Source organism: Nannochloropsis gaditana (assembly GCF_000240725.1).
Source record: "Nannochloropsis gaditana CCMP526 unplaced genomic scaffold scaffold104, whole genome shotgun sequence".
Taxonomy (NCBI): Eukaryota; class Eustigmatophyceae; order Eustigmatales; family Monodopsidaceae; genus Microchloropsis; species Microchloropsis gaditana.
In genome coordinates, this window is record NW_005803849.1 from 27,584 (window position 1) to 36,881 (window position 9,298).

A 9,298-nucleotide genomic window follows, 5' to 3' on the forward strand; every position below is an offset into this window, starting at 1 on the left:
CAACCTGGCACACCCCCTGCACGACTACGTCCTGTGAATATAGTTGGTTTGAAGGGGTTGGAATCCGATAAGACGGGTCTTTGTTTGCGACCGAGTGAGCACGAGCGACATGCGAAAGCGACCGCCTGGCGGGTATTTCTCCGATGCCCTGGTCGTCCATGTGCGGCGTACGCAAACCCCAACCGCTTGAAAAGGGACACATGAGGGTGCCTTTAATTCTGCCTTTGCTGCACCCACAGAAACAACTCTGCTCCCACGCACTCGAGCTACAACGAGCCTGCCTTCGGACGGATAAGAACGAGGACCGGTTTTCGCGCCATATTTCTCCACCCCTTGACCATGCCTCATTTACTACGACGTTTCTGGACTTAAATTCCGGGTGTGAGGTCTATCGCTGCATGTCGGTATAAATGCCCAATCTTTTCACAAGTTTGAGACATTCTCAAGAGCTTGAGCTCCTTCTTTTCCTTCCTACAGTCCGTTCTTCGTCTCCAAGTCCTTCTAAATATCGCCTCCCCTCCACACTTCCTGACTCGCCCCCCTCTGACATGGAGGAAAGCAAACCCCCCAGACGGATGAAAGGGGTCACCGTGTGCTTACCTATTGCCTACGGATCCATCGCCTGGCACATGACGAAGAAAACCGAGCAAGACCAGTGCACCCATCAATGGACATGTGAGTTTGTGAAGAACCCCCCTTCATCTCGAGGATGTTCGTATGGTATTGTTCATTGTGCTTTACTTAATACATATACCCGCACAGTGTATGTACGAAGTCCTCATGGGCACGATCTTGGAGCAGTCCTGAAAAAGACAGTATTCACTCTGCACTCCAGTTTTAACAACCACATTCGAGGTATGTCCAGTCCGTGGCGTGAATTTCTGTTCTTTTTGGCTTTGAGCGGTCAAAGCACATTGTGGTCTGGCCCTTATGGTCAGGAAACTGACTTGGGGTTGCATGATCTCACAAGTCTCCCCTTCTCGATCGTGACGACCCTCCACAGAGGCCAGCGCCCACCCCTTCGAAGTGACGGAGAAGGGGTGGGGCGAGTTCGAGGCCCTGATAGACGTCTACTTCAAAGATGCCCATGAGAAGTCCGTGGAGCTCCGGCACTTCGTCAAACTCTTCCACGGAAATAGTGCCACGTCACAGCCGAACAACAAGAAGGTAGGATATACGAGAAAATGGGGCCGAGGAAGGGGGGTTGCTTCGAGAGAAAATGCAGAGTAGCTCATGTAGCAGAGCAGGGGTGACCAGGGAGAGCAAGAAACTTTCTATAACAAAATTGTTAGCGAGAGACTCGGAACTCTTACCCTATGTCCACCCTGTACCCCCCGCCAGCCCGTGGTGCACGAGTACTACGACGAGGTCGTGTTCACAGACCCGACCGAGGAATTCTACCAGTGCCTCCAGCACTTGGGTGAGACTAAGACCCATCGACACACCCTGCAGGTAATAGCAGGTGGGAAACGTGCGGGCCGTGTCAAATCCAGAGCCGTTTTTGTCCGACTCAACACCTTTTCCCGTGCGGTAACCACCCCACCCCCCATCCAGGATTTGTTTCCCCTCTACAGCGACGTGGAGGACATCCGCCGCATCCAGGCGGCGCATGAATTCGTCACGGATCAGCTTCGAAGTACGTGCTTTTGTCGCTCATACGCATGGCTCAGCACAGGGAGGGGGAGAGAGAGACTGAGGTTGTCATGCGCGCTATCGCGCCTGATTAGCTTTTCTTATCCCTTTTCAACGCGAATCACAGCTGCCAAAGACAAGCTCTTGCGCGTGGAGAGTGGGGCCAAGGCCTTGCTTGAAGAAAGGAACGCAGCATCCCCCCCCTCCGGGCCTCCGCCAGCCAATGGCCTCCCCACCGCCCCAGTGCCGGCGTCAGGGGCCGCTCCATCGACTTCCGCCGAATCGACAGCCCCACCGCGCGATGCTCTTGTCTCCACAAGTTCTGGCACGACTCAAACCATAAGTTCTCAGGCGTCAGTCCCTTCAGCGGCCCCTCAAGGCCCCCCCTCCACCGCCCCCCAACCGATATCCACCGCACAGCAGGTACCATCAGCATCAAATTGAAATACGTGAGATACTGAATGGATAGTACGGTGCGAAAAACTAAAATTGAAAATTACGAAGCGAATGGGGTTCTCAACGAGTATGGGACATTGAACGTACCCTCCGAGGACATCGTTTTTTAAATCACATTAAATGGTTATTTTTCTCTCAGTTCCGGAGAAAAGATGGATGGCTCTAATTGCTTTGTCTCCATATACCCTTTCTCAAGAAACTCATGGACTCACGGCCGTTTCAAGGGCTTATCGACATGGAAAAGAGGGGGAATAGGCGGCTGTTTGTTGTCGCCAACCCTCGTGCTCGATTTAGCTCAGTGACTTCTCGCGGACAGGGGGTGCGTCGCCTGCGAGGGCGGCGATGGCTCTCCTCCCTCCACCCACCGGGCCTTTTGTCTGGCTGCTCAGTTGCACTTGGCAATGGGTGCATGTTGCTCTATACCGAGTCCATATAATATCTCGAGCCCTCGTCTTATTCTTTCGAAGCTGACGCTGGACAACCCGTGGACGAACGAATTGCTTTTTTTCGACGGCTGACATCGTGAGCTTGGAGGCGATGGAGGGGCAGTATCTTTCACTCTCTCCCACGACACCCATTCGGAAGCTCGCAGGTCCAAACTGAAAGGCTGCGGGACTTTGGAGTACCGTGGACTGTATACTTAATATGTGCATGACTTGTAGATGAAAGTGACTGGGCAAATGTTTGAACATCACGACGTGAATATGCGCACCCACATGACTCGCTCTCTGCCCCCTCCTTCTCCCACGTAGGTGGCTTCGTACTTGCTGTCACCTTTTCGACAGAGGATACAGCTATCAGCATCCATTCTGACCATGGGACGACGAACAGTGATACTGGCCGCCGCGCTTCCTGCCCTTGGAGCGGCCTTCTTGTTGCCTGCAGGAATTCGACAGTCATGGGTGGGAAAGAGCCAAGGACCACGGCAACAGGGGAAGCTGTCCATGACGCGTCAGGGCGTACAGGACAAGATGGAGCGGGCTTTCATGAAGAATGCTATCATGGATAAACGGTCGTTTGGGTACACACTGGTGGAGGAAGAGTCAGAGTACGACGCAGATTTCCGGCCAGGGCAGGATGAGGACGACGACGTGGACGGGGAGGCGGAGGTTTTCTCTCCTTTAGAGCTGAAGGCCATGTACGGCGAGGAGTATACCGGGCCCTTCAAGGAGGTAGACATTGGCTCGGGTATTGGAGACTTCTCCTTGCCCTCATACAGCAAGGGCGAGCTCATCAAGGGCATCGTCTTGGAGTACGACAACGGCGGCGCCCTCGTGGATGTTGGGTCCAAGGCACCTGCCTTCTTGCCCGGGCGCGAGGTGAGCATCAATCCCGCGGACAAGATGCAGGATATTGTCCGCCTGGATGAGGAGCTAGAGTTTCAGGTCATCTCGGACGGGGACGAGGACGGGGCGATCATGCTCTCCCTCAAGCGCATCCAGTACGAGAAGACATGGGAGTCGCTTCTAAAACTCCAGGCAGCCGACGCGTCCTTCAAGGGCACCGTGACGGGCGTGAATAAGGGAGGTGCCATCGTTCTGGTGGAGGGCCTCCGGGCGTTTTTGCCGGGCTCCCATCTCTCCGGCGTGTACGCCGACGAGTCATTGGTCGGCCAGGTCTTACCCCTCAAGTTCCTGGAGCTGAACAAGGAGAACGGAAAGCTGGTGGTGTCGCATCGTCGGGCCTTGGTGGACTCGCAGATGGACAGCATGTCTCGCGGCGACGTGGTGGTGGGCATGGTGAAGCTCCTGAAGCCCTACGGTGCCTTTGTGGAGGTGAACGGGATGTCAGGGCTGCTCCATATATCGCAAGTCTCGTACGACCGGGTGGAGGACCTCTCCCTGGTGGTGCAGCCGGGGCAAAAGATCAAGTGCATGATCGTGGACCACGACAAGGTGAACGGGCGCATTGCCCTGAGCACCAAGACGCTGGAGCCTGAACCGGGAGACATGCTGCGAGACCGACAGAAGGTGTTTGACATGGCCGAGGTGACCGCCAAGAAGTACCACGAGCGAATGGAGGCAGAGAGGAAAGCGCGGGAGGAAGCGGCCAAAGACATTGTGCTGGGCCTTAGCGAGGGACTGACGGGTTTGGACGGCGGTTACGAGAACTTGGACTCGGACCCGTTGGCGGGCTTGGACGCGTTCAAGATGGACCCCCTGGCGGGCATCCAGATGGAGCCGATCTACACGGACAAGGAGGGCGAGAAGTAGGAGGTGGGGCGCCTGAACACGACAACTAAATATGATCAAGGGCGGCCTGAGGAAGAGAGGGGCCTAGCGGGCGAGGGATACCGGGGAGGGGTAGACAGTCAGAGGAACCCTGTGAGGTGTGGGCGAAGAGGCTCACAGTGTGGGATGCGAAGCCATCAAGGGCTATGATAATTATCGCAACAGTCACTGGAGCACCTGTGTATGTGCTCACCTGTCTATTTGGTCGGACGCGATGCGCGTGTGTGATAAAACGACCTGAAAAATGGTAGGAAAACCCGGAAGAATACAGCAGAAAAACAGAGAACCGAAAACAGCCGAGTATGAGCTTCGAACTCATTGACCGGAGACCTTTGTTTTTTGTTTTCCTCAATCACAGAGCTCTCTTTCTCACGTATTCAAGATGCGTCCTGATCCGATAAAGGGCAAAGAAAGGAGGTCGGCCAACCTCCTCTGTCTTTGCTTGAAACGCCACTGTACACTTTCTGTTGTGCCACGGTGCACGCCCGCACTGCGATGGAAACGGATCCCTGCACGCACAGTCGATTCTCCTTGTATTCCTACTCGTACTGCTCACGTATTCGCGGCCAAATTTACAGAAAGGAAACACTTTTTTCAGAGCTCTCTCCCGAAATCTACTGCATATCTTCCTCAGTCGGCGCCATAGCCTGCTTATATAAGGCCACTGCCGCTGTCGCGTAGATGGCACCAACGCTTTTCATGCACTAGTTCCGCTAGATTTTTTTTTGCGGTGACTGAAATCGACGATACTGCCACACGTTGAGATGCCCTACCCGACTACACCCCTGTACAACTTCAAACATTCACCAGAATTATGTACTAGAAACCGTATGCACAAACAACTGGGAGGAGGGGAGATGCTCCGCAATATGTGTGATCAACCCTTGTTCTTTGCTCTCCTTCTCGGCGCCGAATTCTTGCATCCAGCTAGTCCTTCAGTCCTTCCCCCCTGCCTTGTGGTAACACTTCCTCCACTGGCGTTGAAGAAATGTAATTCAGCAGATCAATCCGCGTCGCTACACCCGTCACCACAGACCGCGTCGCGGAGGGCAGTAGACCCTTTGCCCCCGGGACCGCGCCACCCTTGGCGCCCGTGTACTGCAACTGCTCTGCTACCACCAGGGCGTAGTGATCCCTGTCGAAGATGTTGGCGAGGTCGCCGAGCGTGTCCCCCATGTTCACCTTCCTGAACTGGGGATAGAGCGCGCTCGTGATGTCGTCGTCAGGCTGCACCCGGTTGGACACCAGCTTGGCTGTCAAGTTGCCCTCCGTGACCACGCCCAAGATCTTCCCGTCTACGGAGATGACCGGCAGGGTGTCAAAACCCTGGGCCGAGAGCAAGCCGATCGCCTCCTTGCACGACACGCCGGGCGCGATGGTAATGGGGGTCTGCAGGTGCAGGTCCTGCACGCGTTTCTTGGCCCACCACGTTTTGTACTGAGGGCGGTCGATGAGCCGCCCGTCCGCGAAGCCCGCCTCCAGCATCCACTTGTCTGAAATGAGCTTGGTCATGTAGTTTCGACTCGAGTCTGGGAGCAGGACTACCACGCGCTTGCCCACGGGCAGGGTCTTGGCGATACGCACGGCGGCGGCCATGGCAGAACCGCAGGAACCCCCACAGAGCAGGCCCTCGTCTCGGATCAGACGCCGTGCCATGAGCAGAGACTCCTTGTCGTCCGTCTTCACCCACTCGTCCACGAGCGCGCGGTCCAGAACCGTAGGAACGAAGTCATAGCCGATGCCTTCCACCTTGTACGAAGTGAGACGGTCCCGCTCGTTCAGGGCGTCGGGCTCCGCCAAAATCGAGCCTACGGGGTCCACCCCCACAATGGTTAAGTTGGGCAGCCGCTCCTTGAGCTTACGACCCGTGCCCGTCAGCGTCCCGCCTGTGCCTGCCGACACCACCAAGAAGTCGATGTGACCGTCGGTTTGCTCCAGAAGCTCTTCCGCGGTGTGGTCGTAGTGGGCGAGGGGGTTGGACGGATTGGCATACTGATCGAGGATGTGCGAATTCGGGATCTCGGTCTGCAGGCGTTTGGCCACGCCGATGTGGGAGTCGGGGGAGTCGAAGGCAGCCTCTGTGGGTGTACGAACGATTTCGGCCCCTAGTGCCTTCAAGATGTCGACCTTTTCACGGCTCATTTTCTCGGGCAAGGTAATGATCATTCGATACCCCTTGATGGCCGCCGCCAGGGCCAACCCGATTCCTGTGTTTCCCGACGTGGGCTCGATCAACGTGTCCCCTGGCTTGATAAGCCCGCTTCGCTCAGCGTCCTCGATCATGCGTTTGCCTATACGGTCTTTAACAGAGCCCCCTGAATTAAAAAACTCACACTTGGCAAGAATCTCGCATTTGATGCCCTCCGAGGCAGTGATATTGTTAATCCGCACCAATGGCGTGTCTCCAATATGGTCCAAAATGTTGTTCAAGATCTTAGGCTTAGGTCGACGTGCCTCATGAATGTGCGGGGAGGCTTCTGTCGTCCAAGGCGTCCATGTGCATTTCACAGGCCCGTCGGATCGACCCTGACGATACGTAGCCCCATCGGCAGCGTCCGCGACGGACGAGGACGGGGACGACATGCGTTTTTTCTCTAAGTGTGGACAGCTTGTGGCCGAATCACCGCCAGAAGAGCTGCTCTTGCGTTTGCTGCTTTGCGTAGAGGGCATGGCGGAGGTCTACTGGGACTTCTGAAATCAATCCGGGAAGGCAGCAGCAACAGAAAAAAGCGAAAGAAGTCGTCTGTTACAAAATATATGCCCAAGCAGAAGCAAAGCGAACAGCGTGAGCGATAGCTGTGACCATGATGACAACATTCCTGCTCGTGGTGCGTGAGAGCGGGCATATTGTGCGTTGTATGTGGTATTTGACTTGTTGCAGGCACAAGAAAGAGCTCGAATCCCGCCTTCCCCTGTGCGGGCATGGCGACAGAAAATGATGGCCCCTCCGCGCCCTTTTCCAGTGTCTGAACTTGTTGCAGTGGGCTAGGCCGAACAATTTTGCTCACATTGCCATGTTTTTGCAATGTTCACATCGTGACCGGACGCGGCCATGTGGGGTGGATCACCCCACGTATAGTGATCCAGCGCCTAGCCACATTCAAAAGGTTCCTTGGAGTTCAAGCGTACCCACAGCCTTCTTCCTCCCCTAAATCCACGAACGAACATACAGAGGGCCTGTCGGCGCCGAACGAAAGGCACGACATGCAGCAGGATGGGGGGCAGCACTGGCATCAGTTCCCGCCTCAGCATGCAAATCAGGATTACAGCACTCAGCAACAGTATGGCGGACATGTACAAGTCCCTCACGCGGCCCACCAGCAGCTGCAACCGGGCGTGAACGTGTTTAATCCCGGGGCCTATAAGCAGCAGCAACAAGCGCAACAACAGCAACAGGAACCGCAGCAGCAGCAAGAGCAGTTTCGTCGAGCTCCGTACGGAGGGGGGCCTCCGTCAAGTTTCGGGCAAGGACACCAGCCCAACATGGACTTTGGCCTCAACGCCATTACAGCAGCAGCAAATAGCCAAGCATTCAGCATGGGGGTGGGAATGGGCCAAGAATACTTGAATGCGAGCGTGAGTCGGTACACTCCTTGGGTCACCTCGGTGTGGCACGGTCTCAAATATTACTTCGCTGTCAACCACCACTACGTGAAGCGGAAGCTCTTCACTCTCGTCTTCCCCTACAGAAAGAGGCATTGGAGAAGACAGATGAAAGACAGCGGAGCAGCAGGCAGCAGTGGGGCGTACGGGCAACAAGGAGGCAACGCTGACTCGGCTAGTGCGATGTACCGTCCTCAGTACCAGGTCCCCATGCTGGATGAAAACGCCCCTGACTTGTACATTCCACTCATGGCATTTGTCACTTACGTGCTTGTTACTGGCTATGCGAAGGGCACCAAGAACTCTTTCACGCCCGAGGTTCTGGTGGAAGTAACGTCCTCGTGCTTAGTCATGCAGCTCTTGGAAATTGCCGTCATTCGTCTAGGGCTTTACCTTCTTCAAGCCCCGGCAACCCTGCTCGATCTTTTGGCCGTCACCGGATACAAATATGTGGCATTGAACTTCAACATGGTTTTAGGCCTCAATTTGGGTCCTCGCGTTTACCTTGCGGCAATGTTCTATACCGGGCTGGCAATAGCGTATTTCTCTCTCAAAACGTTTGCTCAAGCTGTTCGGTTAGCCGGGCCGCGTGATTTGGCCTCGGCTCCTGTCCGTGTCGAATTGATGGTCCTTGGTTTTGCGTTGATGCAGTTTTTCTCAGTTTGGTGGCTTGGTTATTCGGGTGATTTAAAAGCATCTGGTTAAGTGTCGAGTCATCAAAAGGAATAGTGCGTATGTGTGAGTGAGGTCGGAACTCCGATGGCTGGCGTCGAAGAGCTGTTTGATAACGTGGAGCCGGTTACAACTGGACTGAGCGGGAGGAAAAATGCATAACACGATGCTGCGTGCCGTGCGCCAAAAAAATGTCTCCGTCACTCCGGGGCGCCTGGGGAATTATCTTGGCGACGTGTTTTTGCCAATGATTCCTATGCCGTTTCTTCATTTTCTCTTTCTACGACAAACCTTTTTTCTTCATTTTCTCTTTCTACGACAAACCCCGCCTTGAGACCGCGAGCATGCTAGGTCCATCTCAACTTTTCTTACGCCCCCATGGCCCCTTTTGCACGCACGCGGACGGCCCTTGTCTCCCGTCACGTCACCTCAGAAACTTCAAATCTGGCGATGGCGCAACTCGGCGGCTCCCCGGCAACGGCGATTGCCCTGTCCTGATCGAACATGTATCTCACTGCCGTGATAGCCGCCGCCGACGTCAGACCACCCTCTCTACATTTAAACACAGGTATTCCCTTCTGTTTGTGGTGCTTCTCCTTGGCTGCCTTAATTGTGCTCGGAAAGCTGTAAAGACGGAGCCGAAAGCTGCGAGATCTCATGTCGTCCGCCGCCGCAGCACCGCCGAGCCCGATTCCACTTTATAA